General features: G+C 39.3%; 1 protein-coding gene and 1 pseudogene across 1 annotated transcript in view; one reads left to right on the forward strand and one right to left on the reverse strand.

The window, feature by feature from the left end:
• Nucleotides 1-18215, forward strand: part of LOC146487099 (uncharacterized) — a 110466-nt gene that overhangs the window by 47207 nt on the left and 45044 nt on the right. The window lies entirely within an intron of this gene.
• Nucleotides 162-5214, reverse strand: LOC146487101 (uncharacterized; annotated as a pseudogene).

Raw genomic sequence — 18215 nt, forward strand, 5'->3', positions numbered from 1 at the left:
AGTAGCAGTCTTTCCTGAATTTTACCCAAAAAGTTAAATGTATATTAACATGAAATTTCCAATGATTAGTTGTTAACTTTGTGTTTTCCCTATTCCCAACCCAGAACAATCCTACAACCACACAAATTCACTGTTAAATAGGTGAAGGGCTGTGCCGGTAAAGGGCTAGAACAAAAAGAACGGGATTATGAGCGTGAATAAACTGGTTCTAAACAACTAAAGCCCCAGAGACTTTGTGACAAGCAAGCGTGCATCTATTGAATCTTCAACATAGCCATCCTTTGCAGACTCTGACCGCCATCTACCTTGGCATTTCCAACAGCGGTCTGAAATCTGAGCATTGGCTGCAGCAGTGGCACCACCTGCTCTAAACGAATGTAAACTATTATTTGACAATGCTGGCATGAATTCCCTGAGCAGACTAATAATTGATTTCCTAGCTGCAGTATAACTGATAGGCTTTACCTTGTGGATAAGGCGATAGGCGGATTTTAACTTAACTAATGGCTTAAACAGATAATCTTTGTGCTTTCTATCAATACATGACGAGGACAGGTATCTTTCCAAGTTCTTGACAGGGCATGTCACTTTGTCTGACCTACTAATAACGACTTCGTCCCCTTTTCTATACTGATCGGTCTTACTTTGAGTAACTCTAATAACTAAGTGAGTTGCATTAATAGTAACGTCTTGAACAGTAAGTGCTGATATTTCACTAAATCTGAAAAAACCGGCAAACAACAACAGTGCCATAGCAATGTTTCTACGCACTGGTAAATCATTACAATGTTCATACTTGTTACAGCATGCCAAAAACGCGTCCTTAGTGATTGGATCTTTCTTTACTACAGGTTTTGCATTTTGCCTTTTGGCCCCTTCAACAATGTTTTTAACAAATATATAGGTTTGACATCGGATAAGTGACCCCAGCAACTTCCTGCACCCATTTCAGTGCACAATAGTTAGTTTCTATCACTGATGCTAAAACTTGACAAGTAGACAAATGACTAAAATAGAAAGCGACATCAACTACTATACCGAAATTGGGAACACAAGTAACTGTTTGGCTTTATCAAATTCAATGCAACGATTTAATGAACGACAATAGGTATTCACAGTTCCACTAGCTTTGGCTGCGAAAACAGTTTGTTTTAGGTTTTCAAACAAATTAGTGAGTTGAGCATTAGACTTGACACGATCTTGAAGCTCCATCCAGGGTCCTTGACTGAAGATGTTTAGATCTGCAAGGAGGAAGAAAATTAAGTTACTTTACATTGTAACATTTGCCAATTATCTAGCTGAAAATATACTCAAAGCGCCACCTGAACATCGATCCGTAAAGCTCCCTTAGTGTATTGACACAAAACAAGCCACCTGTGGGCATGGACTTTCTGAAAAAGGGTCTATGACAAGCTACCTGCGAACTGTAATATAAGATGTCACCTGTGGACACACTAAACAATTAACAGTTTAGGGAATTCTGGCACAAGCCTCTCTCTGATAGGCAAAACCCCCTATTGCTATTTTTCTTTCGGAAGGACTGCCAGTCAACATAAACAGCTATAAGTTTAAACTTTAGCTTGTTGCCATGGAAAATAGAATTATACGTCCGACCTTTGACTGTAGCGGCCGAGTTGAACTCTGGGATGCCCACCTAGTCTGTAACACATTTAGCAAGATGCACACTGTCTGGACATAGGCCTGGCCAAAAGGCAGCCCCTTTCCACAAAGGTACAATCAGAACTCCTTTAGCTTTACATGTCTGAAAGTGACACCATGCCCTAACAATTTGGCTTGGGGGAGGTACCACCCAGTTATTTTCTCCCACCCAGTCCTGTGCGAAAGCGTCCACAGCTTCACAGCCAGGATTCCAAAAGCGAGAGTTGAACCTTACGCACCTAGCATTGTACCAGGACGCAAACCGATCAACGGTGAATGGTCCCCACATATTGTTAATCCACCGAAAAATACAAAGGTGTATTCCCCAGTCATCGACGTCAGTGAGTTTACTTAGATAATCAGCTAACTGATTTTCTTCTCTGGGCACCCAAACTGGACAGATTACAACATGATGCTTAGTACACATATACACAATGTCTTCAACAACTGTGCAAGTCTGGTTTCATGCTTCCTCTCGCCATGAGGCGCACCACGTTCTGGTTGTCAGTATGCCACTGTACCTTATGCCCTTTTAAGGCACTTTTAACTGACAGTAACATGTTATGTACTGCTTTGAGTTCTCTCCAGCCTTGAAACAGCATTTGCAATGAATTAGAATTGAACCCCACTTTTGACCAAGTCAACTTCAACTTATCAACACATCAGCGATTTATGGCTTCTCTGGAATTTGAAGCTTATTCCAAGACGCAGAATGGCAACGCGACCACCAAGATATAACCATGTTGTGTATGGAAGGCACAGAGTGTAAGAGGAAATATTTCGTCGAAAGAGACACAATGTCGAGGAGCCACTGTGTTCCCTTTGTAGAAGACGGATTTCAATAGCAATACAATCTGAAAAATGCAATGACTGGAAATGGAAAACATTGTATCCGTGGATTGGAATCTAGGAGATGTTGCAAGTAACTGCATCGAACACATCGTTGCCAAGAGAAACAATACTGTTCACCTTTCCGGATTTGCACGATCGAAAAATCCAAATACCTGGTAACTTTTCGTTTACTCCTAGCAAATGCAAGCTTACCTCATATCCGCTCTAAAAAATGAACTACATAGCAGTGGAAAAACTTTTGCGCGAAATTACCCTGTTGGATGGCATGACCATGCAGGGATGATACGTAACCTATTCAAAAATCTCTTGATGTTCCCGATGGCCCTGCTTTCCTACACTCGTTATGTGAAGCATGTGAATACGAATATGTAACAATTCAACTGCCCATATAGATGTGACCGAAAGAGGTGAGTGAAGAAAAGACGATGAACTGCGATTGGTTACCTTTTTTTTGATTACATCTGAAAATAAGGTCTACATATACAGTTTGATTGATTGTATTGACAACAGATGTTGAACTCGACTGTTGTCAATGTCTTGTCTAATCAACTGAGTGGACAATAGACAGTGCAGTACAGGCAGACGAGTTGAAGTTTTTTGCCATGTTAAAATTTTCAAATACAGTAACTTAGCATTATATTATGCTGGTATCTCTCTTGGAATTTTTTGGTCAATATTGTGAGACAACAACTAACCATTTTTTCACACCTTTAATACATAAGAATTAAATAAAAGGGTGTGCCAACAAACAATGCATTGCTGATCACATCAAAAAATCACATAAAAAAAAGGTTAATAATACATGTGTTTTAATTAAAAGAATTGCAGGGTGACAGTGTGCCTGGCATACGCACTCCCACGCTTACGGTCTTGGACTCCTCCTCCGGATGACTTCCTTCGGAGGTTGGGTGAGGCGCACTCGCGAAACGAGTGCCCCCACCCTTTACAATTGAAACATCTAATAGGTTCTGAAAGACAACAAAGGTATAGTATTTCAAATTAAAATCACTTAGCACCAATAACAACTTCTACATTATTTTTGTACTGGTTATTTTTCATCGTCTGGAACAGCCCGATGCCCATACAGTATTCCGTTTGCATTTTTATACTTCAAACTTAAACCCTGACTCGTAAAGTCTTAATGCGTTATTTATGAATTGGTTCATGCTTGACATGCGTGTGGGGCACTAGAGAAGCATAAGCGTCTCTAGCTGCTTGAGTGCTCTACAAAATTTTGTTTTTTGCATTGATAACTCTAGATATGCATGGCTTAAAGTTTCATTAAGCTACAACAAGTTCCTATAAATAAACATTCTTTTATACTGTAAAGGGAGATTTACACGGAGCAAATTTGTCGCATGCAATAAACTTACGACAGGCCTACAACACTTACTCTGCTTTCCACGGTGTCCATATGGATACCGACCGCCCCCACCTCCACGCCGTTTCCGACGTGGTGGTGGCGGTGGCACATGTTCCTGTTCATTTTCATGTTGAAAATCTTGATCTGTTTGAAAATAAGATCGGAAAAAAAATTGACCTTTGCATGAATAATAACAACAATCGTAAAGCATGTGGGAAGATGTTTTCATTGTAATTTTTGAAGAAATTTAAGTATAAGAACTTTCTCCATCCACACTTCATTATGATTTTAAAATTTATATTCTCTTACTCTTAAACATGAAATCAAAAGTGACTAAAAGTGGCCATTCACTTCATGGCCACTTCCCCTTTCAACTCTGTGATAACTGAAGGACAGATTTAAAATTATTTGTTGATCTTCATCAAATGCAAGAACCAAGGAGCCAACAACACTACATACTTCGGTTCCCTTCCCGCTTATCAGTCATTTTTGCTTGCTACGTTACTTACCATTCCTTTCCCCTTCACATTCCTCTGCAAAACAAACATTCTTTTCATATAAGAGTAGATTCTACACAAGTTTCAGCTAGTTTAGTTTACTGAACTAACCAGAGTGAAATGTATTGAAAAGCTTCATGTACATTCTATAGCACATTACCTTGAATTTCATAAAAGGGGCAGTAATCAATGTTAGTGTACTTTGCCACTCAACACATGGTGCTGTGCCCAAATATGGTAATGCTGCATTGACTACTTGTCGTCCATGGTGAAAAGATATTGTGGAATGTACATAAGTTATATGTTGGGGAGAGAAATAGCAATGTAAGAATGTTATCCTGCTCTTCTGCAATAAAATTGTGATTTGCTGTTAATTTGTTGTAAACCAAAACAATAACATTTGCTTCGTATTAAAGTAAATCCCATGATTTAAGGCATTAACTTTGCCCACATCCGAGTCATATAAGTTAAGAATAAGGTTTAATTACGCATGGTGTTGCAAGATAATTATATTGAAACGACGTTTTTGGCACCATTACACAGTATTTGCCAAATTTGTGGTCTGGCTTTTCATATATTTTTCTCATTCTCTAAACACACTCATTTTACTATATGACAGTGAAATAAATGGCAAACGCATTTCTATTTTGTAATGATCTTTTAGAATGTACCCCCAATGAAAAAACATTTTGACAACATGAGTCATCTATCGTATGGCGGAAATGACTTACCATCTTGTCGTACAGCATCAGCACCCTCTTGAGGGGCATCCTCTAGAAATGACAATAAAAGAAAGATTTCTTTCTTGTTTTGATGTCCTGTCTCAATACATGCGTGGTACATGTTGTATTAGTTCTCGATAAAGGTGTCTGGCACAACCTACAAGCTTTTATGACAGTAATATGAATATGACCTCTGCGATGATAGTGTGGCTTTCTTTTAATAAAACACATGGCTGGTTTTTAGAACGCACGAGAATTGGAGAATAACATTAAAAAACTATCACCGTTTGAAATTTCTGCGATTGGATACTGGATGGATTTGTTATATATGTTTGTTTTTTGTCCATTTCAAAACTTCAAAACTGTGCAATCATATTAAACTGAACACATACAAGGCTTACTATGCAGAAATAACGTGAAGGTTACATGACACTGACCTTTATAAAGAAACATAACAAAGTAGAATGCCAGTAATAAGCAAAAGTAACTGTTCTATTATTTATTTAATAGATGTTGTTTACCTTCCATTCTCTCTAAACGCTCTGCTTCTGTAGAGAAGGAGAAATTCAAAGAAGTTATTGTTTGTCACATTTCGCTCATGAATTATTTGTCAAAAAATTTATATCAGTATGGTTGCCGTTTCCAAAAAAAAAAAAATTCGCTTGAATTGAGAGTAGGCTCAAAACAGAATGATCACCACTTTGCAGGGCCAGACAATGGAAAAGACAGGTATCTAAATGGCTATTTATAATAAAAAACGTACCAGTAAAAAATCGTCGTCCTCCTTCTGCATTTACTGGTGGCCAAATAGAAATGGTGATAACGTTAAAAAATGCGAGACACAGTTGATATAAAATGGCAACCAATAAGCAAAGCAATGCCTTTCTCAAAAAAGAAATGTAATCTCTTTGCAGTCTGAGTTTAAAAATGTTTTTCGTTTCTCTTTTGAAAAGGAATTGTGGCAACAAAAAATTAAAACGTTTAACTTAAAGGAAGCGTACTTAAAGGAAGAAAAAGACGAAAAATAAATAGGAGCCCATGACCTCCTGACGTATACAGAACTTTATGTATTTTGGAGTGGCGCACTGGTCTTTCAAAACTGACTGGGCGGAACACCATATATCACACCCGAAATGTGTCAACTGTGACAGAGAGTTCATGAGTTAGGTCTACCACTTATAATAAGAAAGATGAATAATAAACACTAACCTCTGATAGGCCGGGAGCAACCGGGTGCTCGCCCACAATTCAGTGACGGCATTTCTGAAAACAAAACATAACTTGTATGTGTAAGCTTATCGAGCAACTGCAAAAAATCTCCTTACAACGAGTTCTTACAACGCATAGATTACGGTTTGATTGAACTTGTCAACAAATTAAGCGTTCCGTTTTTGTATACTAGTTTACTATAAGCTTAATTTTGCGTTTGACTTTTTGCTAACAGAAAAAGGTGTAAGTGAACACATCTGTTTGATGGTTTTTCACAAAGCTGTCAAAAAAGTTCAGCTACTTCTGCTTAAAAGGCCAACGGAGACATTTAGGTCAATTTAAGAGGCAACAATTGGACACCGTTGGACTAATTTCCTACAAAAGACTGAACAGAGACATCCTCTGATATGACGACAGCAAGGCGCAACAATACGACGCCAAATTAGAGGGCTTGAAAGTAACTTCCGGGGACATACCCATACTGTGGTATTTCCACCTCTGAATAATGGCAAATATGTAGAACAGAATTATCCGCTTGAATTGGGGGAGTTTTCAACGAATGGGGTAAAGAAAAATGAAAAACGTTTCTTATACTCACCTCAGCTCTCTCGGAAAAAAAAAATGACGAGCAGCAAAAATTTTGACGTCCGCCCAGCTTATATACTTAAAAGAGCGGGAAAAAAACGCAGGTTGCATAATATTTCCCGCACATTTCGACAGAGGACAATGAAAGGGCTCTTTTGCTTCTTTTTTTCTTGTTTTGTTTTTGTTTTTCCTTGAGGGGGGGAGGGGGGGGAGTGTGTGTATAATCAAAGCCGACTGGGCCGACCCTGCTTTTCACCGAGCTGAGATGCTCTCGTCTCGCTCTCGTGTAAAACTAAGTCTGCCATGCGCAAACAGGGAATAACTCATGTGGAGCACATGGTTTGAGAGGTTGTTTTTGCGTTTTTTCTCATCGAAGGAAGGTTTTAAATTTTCCCTCTGTGAGAACAGACTCTAGTACACAGATATTGAATGAATACTGTATTTCACCCGTTTGATGCGACGACATGAAAACGTGAGATAGGATCTCTATCGCATTTTGTTTGGTAAGCTCGGACATGGCCTGTCCCGTAGCGTATTTGTTTGTTTTACTCCGGGTTTACTTTGTTGTTGGTTTGTTATATTTTAAGGATGTTTCTTCCGGCTTGCATGGGATGAATGTCGTTCGTTGACATCTTTCTGTTCTGTGCGATTGTTGTTGTCAGGTAGGGACGTACGAAGAAAAGAGTGCGTGGCGCACTCTCCCTGATTTAAAAGATGTGGAGTTTCCGCCGAGAAAGGAATCGCTGGCAAGGAAAGGACCGCTAAGTTTGCTGTAAACGTGTCCTCGAGATTACCAACGATTAAGGGCATCTGAGGTGAGTGGTTTTTTTATTAATTGTGGGGGTTTGTGGTGGAAAATCTTTTGCGTGCGATCGAAACGTGATGGTATTGTTAATCTTGAATACGTATCTGTTCATGACTACTATACTGTCGGTGATTTACCTTTGACTCACCTTCGTTTTTGTTAACTATGCAGCGGTTTAATCTTTCAATAAAAATATTTTTTTTCCGGTTGGGGAATTACAGCGACAGCGATTCGAATATAAAATGGTGCGCTCGTTGCGCAACTCGTCGTCTATAGTCTTGGTATTGGTTGGGCTCGAACTCGCGATGCTGTACCTGCGAAGGTCGCGAGTTCGAGCCTCGCCGGGAGCAATTGGCAGGTTTTTTTTTCTTCTTGTAACAATAGATCTTCTTCTTCCTTCCTCTACATTGTATGTTACATCTCAACAACCAAAAAAAAATAGAAATAAAAAATAAATAAACGTTCTCATTTTGTGTATCGCGCGATTAGCTTGTAACCGGGTCAAGGGTTGTGCGCATGCGGGGCGGGTTCTAACTCAGAGGAACAAAGGATAAATGATGATGATGATAATGATCGTAATAATAATAATAATAATAATAATAATAATAATAGTAATAATAATAACAATAATAATAATAATAATTTTTTTTAAAAAAATAATTATCTCTTTATTAACATATTCCAAGCAAATTGCTTTTAACAAGTAAAAAGTAGAAAAAAGAATTCCCGTACGAAAATTCTGAGCGAGACACGAGCGAGATTCCGGCCTGAGAAATAAGCGAGACAGCCAAACACTAATCAGACTTGCAAGAGCGTGACATTTTGAACGATACGTGAGCGAGAATCCACCGAGACAAATGAGCGAGACATAGCCAAACACTAATCAGGCTTGTAAGAGCGTGACATTTTGAACGATAAATGAACGGGAATGGAGCGAGACATTTGTATTGCTGATGTTTCGCTGAAATTATGGCTTGAATTTGTCTCGCTTGAGTCGGGCTGTATTATGGCCTAAATTATAATGTAGGTAAGGGAACACCAGATAATAAAAATAACACGTACACATTAACTAGCTGTCGTACTTCGCGTCAAAAACTCGTTTATTATAAATCTATGCAATAACTACAAATTATGGCTACAATATATTCTAACAAAATTAAACGTTTCTGCATTTAATAGTACTTCCTGAGGTAACTGAAACATCAGAATTAGTGGGATGTTTACTACGAAGTGAACTGACATATGTGAGTTAAATTGTTTATCTTTTGATCTAGGCGGTGTACTCTACCCGCGATGTTTTCTGTTTGCGACTCTTCGATACAACTGGAAATTGAAACGAATACACTGCTATTCGAAAGGCTATTCAAAAACAAAACTGATTTAGCCTACTTGGTGCCATTGTGACTTTAGAATTATGACAGAAAAGCCGAGTATAATTTTACAATACCTCATTCTAGCTCACTCCGATCTGTCGAGTCCATACCTAAACCGCGAAAGTCACCTTGTATACAAGTAGCGGGCGGTATTTTGCTGGGTATTAACCGTAAACCTTTTTCTGTCACCTCCAAAATATTTATATTATAAAAGAAAAGAAAAGTCGCTCAAGGTGTGCCGTTTATTTCCTGCTGTTTCCTTTGCTGCACCAGAACAGCTAACTTGATTCCTAAAGATTTAATTAATTTGTTTTGGTTACGGGGCGGTCGATCCTTTTGGGTTGCGGAAACACATCACGCATTCTGAAAAACAACGTAGAAAACGAAGAAATAATTTAGAGCTGCTATAGTGTTAGTCAGCTTTTTATCAACACCGTTTGAGCTTCACTGAGGACCGTTTGAGCTTCATTTGAGCACGCACTAATGATTCATGGCTAAAATAAGTTTAACCGTTAAATGCGCGCGCTGCAGAAAACAGCATTATCATCGGAACAACCCCTTATGCATGTACATTTTTTATCGCCGTGAATCGATCGTTTTCCATCCAGTGGGAATTCAGGTAAAGTATATCAATCATTTTATCGTTATGCTTACGTTTGGGACGCACATGGAGAATAAATGAATCCCGAGGAAAGCCGTTTGCTTCTCTTGAATGCGCCAGTTTTACCAAGCTCTTTGAATTCATCCACCGGCCAGCTGGGTACAACGAGAATTTGGTACACGAACTTTTTTATCGCTGTGAAAGTATATGTAAGCATACAAACTTCCATCCATATCTTCGGAAACTAACACAGTCAAAAAGATTATTTTGAAGAAAATGGAGCTAAACGGTCAAACGTCTGAATGCAGAGCTTTCCTACTTGAACTGCCCGGCGCTAACGTAACGGGATAAGATTTCAAAACAACAGCCAATCAGGAAAGTCGAGTTCTTGATCATGCGATAGGTATGTTTGTTATTTCAGCAGTGCGTGATTTTACCCCAATTTTTTATTGTATTTTATTTCGTGTAGGTTATAATTGCACTCGGAGTCAAGTGTTTCGCCAAAAACAAATTATAGCCGTATCAATACTTGTATTAAAAGATCCTCGAAACATGCGAATCGATCATCTTCACGAAAGTTGGTTTCTAGTAATGTTTGGAACAAGCTCAGAGCCAGCCATAATTATCGCCCATATTCGTGCATTGCAAAATTCATGGTCTACAAACCCAGAGGAGGTAAATATTTTTTTAACTATCATGTTGATGTATCGTTCCGTTCTCGGCCATAACACAGCCTAGCAAATGTCACGTTCGCCGCGTAAACGGCGTAAGACCAGTCTCTCTCGATCACCCTAATTTCTGGCCATATTATCGCTCTGAACATAGCAGGACAAATGTCTCGTTCTACTGCTGTAGCGAGACAAATCTGGTGTCTCGCTTTGTCTCGTTCAATTTCCGCCGCAAAAACGACTTTATGGTCAGAATCAGGCCGGATTCTCGCCGTGTCAGGCTGTAAATTTTCGTACGGGTTATTAAAACCTATTTACAATTCATTCAAAATAATAATAATAATAATAATAATAATAATAACAATAACAATAATAATAGTAATAATAATAATTATAACGACGATAACAATGATGATGACGATCAATAATAAAAGAACACGTTGATGCAGGATTCCTCCTTTAGGTTTTGAAGACTGCTGACAATACAGCTCCCTGTTCTCTACTAAACGAAATTAAGGGTGCGTTTTTTTATTCACAATTCTGGAATGAGAATGGACAGAATGTAAAATGCGCCGTTTTTCTATTTCGCATTCTTATTCCGGAATGGACAGAATGCCATTCCATCCATTCTGCTCTCAGGGGCAGAATGAACAGAATGTTGCGAATGAAATCCAAGATGGCGAACGGCAAGATGAGAGCTGCAGATTCAAATACGTCTCTACAAGGGAAAAAATCAGGTTACACTTTTGGACAAAATGAAACATTGCTTCTAATTTCATTGTACCAAAAGTACAAGGAAAATTGCTGCGATAACGGCTGCAATGGCAGCCTCTTCGTCGGCCGCCATATTTGTTACGCAATGTTTACTCGACCAGGACCGACGGGAGTTTTTTTATGCAGACAATCCGAATTATTCCTAGCATTCCGTACCAACCATTCTTATTCCAGAATTGTGGATAAAAAACGCACCCTAAATCTTATAAATAAATTAAAAATCAAAAAATATTAAATACATTGGCAGGTCATTTAATACATAGAAAAGTCTAGATACTTTACATTGAATTGAATGAAAAAATGTTCCAACCTTATTACTGAGAGCCCCTTTATTTTATTCTTATTAATAGAGATTCTTGTGTACAATTAACTCGTTCCAAAATAATCTCAGATCGACTCTATTTGTTGAACTATGGTCATGAATATAAGACCTTCTTATCTAAAATAATTGCAACATTTGAGTCGTGACATGGGCCGGGGATCGTAAACTGAACTTTTTCCCAGTATTCCATGCTTGTGATCATTTCTTACATTTCGCTGTTTATTTTACTCTCTTTTTTTTATTTTTTTTCTTATTTTATTTTATTATTATTATTATTTTTTTTTGGCTGACATTACTTTCACTTCAACATTTCATTTTTTCCTCAGCAGTTTTATAGTCGTTTCGGGGGCGGGGGGTGGCGGAGGGGTTTGAGGATCAGAATGGTTATATGACTCTCCTAACAACGGCTGGCAAGAGACTATGAGGTCTCTTGCGGCTGGCTAGGATTATGTGATTTTCTCGGCCAATTTTTTGTGTTGTTGAGATGTAACATATTTAGCCTGTGAAGAGGCTCCCAAGTAGGGTATAAGGCGAACATAAAAATCGAGCTCGGAAACGAGCATAAGGAAAAAAGTAAAGAAGAAAAAAATGATCGACGGTTACAAGAAGCAATTGTCAGTTTCTTTTTTCGTCTTCCAATGGCTCGAACTCGCAACCTTTTTCTAACAAGGTAGCGAGTTTGTTCCATTGCAAGAACAAAAAAGGAAATTGACAAGTGCTCCTGGTGAGGCTCGAACTCGCGATAATTTTCTAACATGGTTGCGAGTTTGAGCCATTGCAAGAACAAAAAAGAAACTGACAATTGCTTCTGGAGAGGCTTGAACTCGCGATAATTTTCTAAAGTTATCGCGAGTTCGAGCCTCGCCAGGAGCAATTGTCAGTTTCTTTTTTTTTTCTTGCAATGCCTCGAACTCGCAACCTTGTTAGAAAATTATCGCGAGTTCGAACCTCGCCAGGAGCAATTGTTAGTTTTTTTTTTGTTCTTGCAATGGCTCCAACTCGCGACCTTGTTAGAAAATTATCGCGAGTTCAAGCCTCACCAGGAGCACTTGTCAATTTCCTTTTTAGTTCTTGCAATGGAACGAACTCGCTACCTTCTTTGAAAGTTATCGCGAGTTCGAGCCTCGCCAGGAGCAATTGTCAGTTTCTTTTTTTGTTCTTGCAATGGCTCGAACTTGCGACCTTGTTAGAAAATTATCGCGAGTTCTAGCCTCGCCAGAAGCAAATGTCAGTTTCCTTTTTTGTTCTGGCAATGGCTCGAACTCGCGACCTTTTTAGAAAATTATCGCGTGTTCGAACCTGGCCAGGAGCAATAATTATTGTCAGTTTTCTTTTTTGTTCTTGCAATGGCTGGAACTCGCGACCTTGTTAGAAAATTATCGCAAGTTCGAACCTCGCCAGGAGCAATTGTCAGTTTTCTTTTTTGTTCTTGCAATGGCTCGAACTCGCGACCTTGTTAAAAAATTATCGCAAGTTCGAACCTCGCCAGGAGCAATTGTCAGTTTCCTTTTTTGTCTTTCCAATGGCTCGAACTCGCGACCTTGTTAGAAAATTATGGCGAGTTCGAACCTGGCCAGGAATAATAGTCAGTGTTATTTTTTGTTCTTGCAATGGCTCAAACTCGCGACCTTATAAGAAAATTATCACGAGTTCGAGCCTCGCCAGGAGCAATTGTCAGTGTCATTTTTTGTTCTTGCAATGGCTCGAACTCACGACCTTGTTAGAAAATTATCGCAAGTTCGAGCCTCGCCAGGAGCAATTTTCAGTTTCCTTTGTTGTTCTTGGAATGGCTCGAACTCGCAACCTTGTTAGAAAATTATCGCAAGTTCGAGCCTCACCAGAATCAATTGTCAGTTTCCTTTTTTGTTTTTGCAATGGTTCAAACTCGCAACCTTGTTAGAAAATTATCGCAAGTTCGAGCCTCGCCAGAAGCAATTGTCAGGTTTCTTTTTTGTTGTTGCAATGGCTCAAACTCGCGACCTTAAAAAATTATCGCAAGGTCGAACCTCACCAGGAGCAATTGTCAGTTTTCTTTTTTGTTTTTGCAATGGCTCGAACTCGGGACCTTGTTAGAAAATTATCGTGAGTTCGAGCCTCGCCAGGAGCAATTGTCAGTTTCTTTTTTGTTTTTGCAATTGCTCGAACTCGCTACCTTGTTAGAAAATTATCGCGAGTTCGAGCCTCGCCAGGAGCAATTGTCAGTTTCCTTTTTTGTTTTTGCAATGGCTCGGACTCGCGACCTTTTTCTAACAAGATCGCAAGTTCTAGCCATTGCAAGAACAAAATAGAAAACTGGCTATTGCTCCTGGTCGGGTTCGAACTCACAATAATTTTAAACAATAGAAAATCATTGCGAGTTCGAGCCTTTCCAGGAGCAATTGTCAGTTTCCTTTTTTGTTCTTGCAATGGCCCGAACTCGCGACCTTGTTCGAAAATTATCGTGAGTTCGACCTCGCCAGGAGCAATTGTCAGTTTCTTTTTTGTTTTTGCAATAGCTGGAACTCGCCACCTTTTTCTAACCAGGTTGCGAGTTCAAGCATTTGCAAGAAGAAAAAACAAAACTGACAATTGCTCCTGGGGAGGATCGAACTTGCGATAATTTTCTAACAAGGTCGCGAGTTCGAGCCATTGCAAGAAGAAAAAAAATGACAATTGCTCCTGGGAAGGATCGAACTTGCAATAATTTTCTAACAAGGTCGCAAGTTCGAGCCATTGCAAGAACAAAAAAGAAAACTGACAATTGCTCTAGGCGAGGTTTGAACTCGCAATAATTTTCTAACAAGGTCGCAAGTTCTAGCCATTGCAAGAACAAAATAGAAAACTGGCTATTGCTCCTGGTCGGGTTCGATCTCGCGATAATTTTAAACAATAGAAAATCATCGCGAGTTCGAGCCTTTCCAGGAGCAATTGTCAGTTTCCTTTTTTTTTCTTGCAATGGCTCGAACTCACGACCTTGTTAGAAAGTTGTCGCGAGTTCGAACCTCGCCAAGGCAATTGTGTGTTTCCTTTTTTGTTTTTGCAATGGCTCGAACTCGTGACCTTTTCTAAACTTGTCGGGAATTCGAACCTCGCCTGGAGTAATTGGGAGTTTTTTTTTCTTCTTGTAATCGTAGATTTTTTTTAGTTTTCTTACTCTACATAGTATGTTAGATCTTAACAACCCAAAAAATTACCACAAAAAATAAATACACGTTCTTTTTTTGTGTATCGCGTTACAGTAGCTTTTGACCGTGTCTTGCGGGGTCATGGCACTGCCCGGGGTCCAGAGCTAACAATGGCTGCGTGGGGTGATGTGATTTTCTTTAGATTTGAATCGTTATTTTACTCCTGCAAGAAGTCAAAGGTTCCTCCCGACTTCTGATGTATTTATTTGCTCCGCCCATTGGTGTACTGACATGAGTTATTTGTTTGATCCTCGATGTACCATTTCGATGGAGCTTGAATTGGTTTCCTTCGGCTTCCGGTTTCCCATTTATCCCATCTTTGTTCCTTTTCCGGTCGTTTCGTTCCATGTTTGTTTCGTTCCTAGTCGTTTTGTTCTAATTCGAAGTCGTTTCGTTCCATAAAAAAGTCTTTTCATTCCACGTATTAGTCAATTTGTTCCACAAAACACTAATAGTTTTACAAATCTTTAAAGTCAGTATTCGAAATTTAGAAGTTAATTGTAAGCTAAAATATTTGGTTACTGTTAGGTTTTTGTGGTGGTCAAAACGTTGATTCATATGTAATAGGATGTCTGTTAAGAACGGTGCCTACTATTGTTACTGCGCATACGTTCTGCGCATCTCGAGATACTCAGGTTTCCTATGGAAGGTGCCTACTAATACAGGAATAATTTTGCGCGGTTTAAAACTATACGGAGAAAGCAGAACTTAGCAAGTGCTTTTGGCATCTCAAAGGAAAATTAGGGGTAACCATGCATTTTTCACAGATAATTAAACTTGAATTTAGGAAAAAAATCCCATACATTGCTTTATATTTTGGCGCTTTTTAGAGATATTATTGCTTAATTATCTCTGAAAAATGCGTGTTTACCCCCAATTTTCTTTGTGGATTCCAAGAGGCCTTGCTAAGATCTGTTTTTCCCGCATAGTCAAAAGCCGCACAAAAATACTTTGATATTAGTAGGCACCGTCCTTAATTGGAGTAGTCCCTCCTACTTAACATAATTCACATATTGTGTGTAGTTGAAATAAAGTTTAACGACATTTATAGAAGCAGAATGTTTTATTTCTTCTTTTGTCATACATATTTGAGATCTTTACGTTTGGTTACCCCCAATTTTCTTTTTGGATTCCAAGAGGCCTTGCTAAGATCTGTTTTTCCCGCATAGTCAAAAGCCGCACAAAAATACTTTGATATTAGTAGGCACTGTTCTTAATTGGAGTAGTCCCTCCTACTTAACATAATTCTCATATTGTGTGTAGTTGAAATAAAGTTTAACGACATTTATAGAAGCAGAATGTTCTATTTCTTCTTTTGTCATACATATTTGAGATCTTACGTTTGTCTATTAAAGATTGTTTGTTACCGTGAAGTTGTTGTTGTTGTTTTTTTTTTAACAGCTTTATTGACCATCACACATGTTAAATACAATAAATTAAACAACCAGAAAGAAATGAAAAATACGTAAAAAGTGATAAGGTCAAAAGGGCAGGTGCGAACGGGACGCAAGGACCCATGCGAGGCACCTCCCATGATACAAATAATAATTAAAACACAAACAACCAAAAGACGCTAAAAAAACTAGGGATGGCAGGAGCAGGATCGTACAATTGACCAGGTACAGGGATAGAATATGTCGAAGTGATTTTGCAAAAGGTGAAACATGTGCTCAGTAACAAAGTTGCGGAAGGAAGCAGTAGTTGAAAAACTGGTAGGGGGTGATAATTTACAGATATAGTTCCAGAGCTTAACAATACGATTAAAGTACGAGGCCTGAAAAGTGCTACTTTTACATACAGGAGTTTTAAGGTTATAAGGATTACTTAGTCTGGTTCGGCCGTGAGAAACAGGAGAAACAAAATCATAAACATTAAGATCAGTAAAACCTTTCCGACATTTGTAAAAAAAAACAAGATCTTTGAGTTCGCGGTCAAATGTCAGAGGAAGAAGTTTCAAAGTTAAAAGTCTGTCTCTGTACGACATCACGCCTACACGTTGTTTGAGGATCCACCTTGTGGCCCTCCTTTGAACCCTTTCAATTTGAGTTTTTAATGCAATCTTGTCCGGGCACCAGACCTGGGTCGCGTAGGATAACTGAGATTTCACGAGTGCAAGATAAAGTGAGCGTCTAGCAGAGACATCGTTTAATAGTGGGCACGTGCGTTTTAAAAGTCCAAGTAACTTGTTGGCCTTAGCAGTAATGGAATGGATATGTGTGTTCCAGGTGAGGGAGTTGGTGATGTTAACTCCAACGTCTTTCTCCGTAGACACACGCTCGAGCTCTACATTATCAAGCTTGTAAATGAAGTTTAGCGGGCTCTTTTTTCGGGTGATGGTTAGCGCCTTGCATTTAGAAGCATTAAACCGGATATTGTTGTCCCGAGTCCACGTGTCCATGTTGGTCAGGGTTTTCTGCATGGACATGCAGTCATCGAAGGTATTGATGTTGCGATATACTTTGGTATCGTCGGCATAAAGGGAAGTGAAAACATCACCTATGGCTACATCTGGGAGGTCGTTAATAAATATTACGAACAGCAGTGGCCCCAAAAGGCTGCCTTGGGGGACCCCAGAAGTGACAGGGGCCCATTGCGAAGTTGCGCCATCGATAACAACTCGTTGGAGTCGACCAGATAGATAGTTAGCAAACCAGGTTAGAAGCTGACCTGACACCCCGTAGGCTCGTAACTTAGAAAGAAGGACGTTATGATCTACAGTGTGAAACGCCTTGGCGAAGTCAAGGTAAATAACGTCCGTCTGGATGTTTTTATCCAGGTTTTGGCCGATGGTATGAAGAACGGGTAGTAGCTGGGTGACACATGAGCGATTCCTTAGGAACCCGTGTTGTAAAGGAGTAATTAAGTTATTAAACATGATCATACAGGCAATTAAAAACGCAGCGTTCCAGGACTTTGCTGACAATCGGAAGAAGTGATATGGGTCGGTAGTTTTCGGCAGGCTCTTTTGAGTCTTTCTTGTGAATGGGAGGTATGTCCGCGGATTTCCACTCTGTAGGAATTTGACCGCTACTGAGAGACTGATTAAAGATCCCATAGAGACTCGGAGCAATTTGTTGGCTACATTCTTTTAGTAGGCGCGCTGAAATGCCGTCGGGTCCACAAGCTTTTGAGGTGTCAAGCCCATTCAGGTGGTTCGTCACATCATCAACTGACACCTGTATTTGAGAAATTTCCATATCTGTTCTAGGTGAATTGTTCGTTGGATCTATGTTTACATCTGGAGTAGCCGATAGAAAAACAGAACAGAAATATTTATTTAAGAGTTCAGCTTTCTGCGCCTGTTTTGTAGCCACTTCACCATCACAACAAATCGATGAGTTAGTGCATGAGCGTCCGCCCATGAACACTTTGTGGTAGCTCCAGAACTCTCTCGGGTTGTCTTTAAAAGACGCTTCGATTTTGGCTAAGTATTGCCGGTGTTTTGACCGTACTATGTATTTGATGTTTTGACTTAGTTTACGGAGCTTCAGCTTCCGTTCTGGCGATTTGTTCCAGCGAAATTTCTTTAAGGCTGCATATTTTTTACGGATCAGATGTCGTACTTCACCGTCAATCCAAGGCGGAGAATTCTTGTCGCCAACTGTTTTGATAGGGATATGT

The sequence above is a fragment of the Pavona decussata genome, unplaced genomic scaffold (assembly GCF_977016875.1).
Source record: "Pavona decussata unplaced genomic scaffold, jaPavDecu1.1 SCAFFOLD_19, whole genome shotgun sequence".
In the NCBI taxonomy this organism is placed as follows: domain Eukaryota; kingdom Metazoa; phylum Cnidaria; class Anthozoa; order Scleractinia; family Agariciidae; genus Pavona; species Pavona decussata.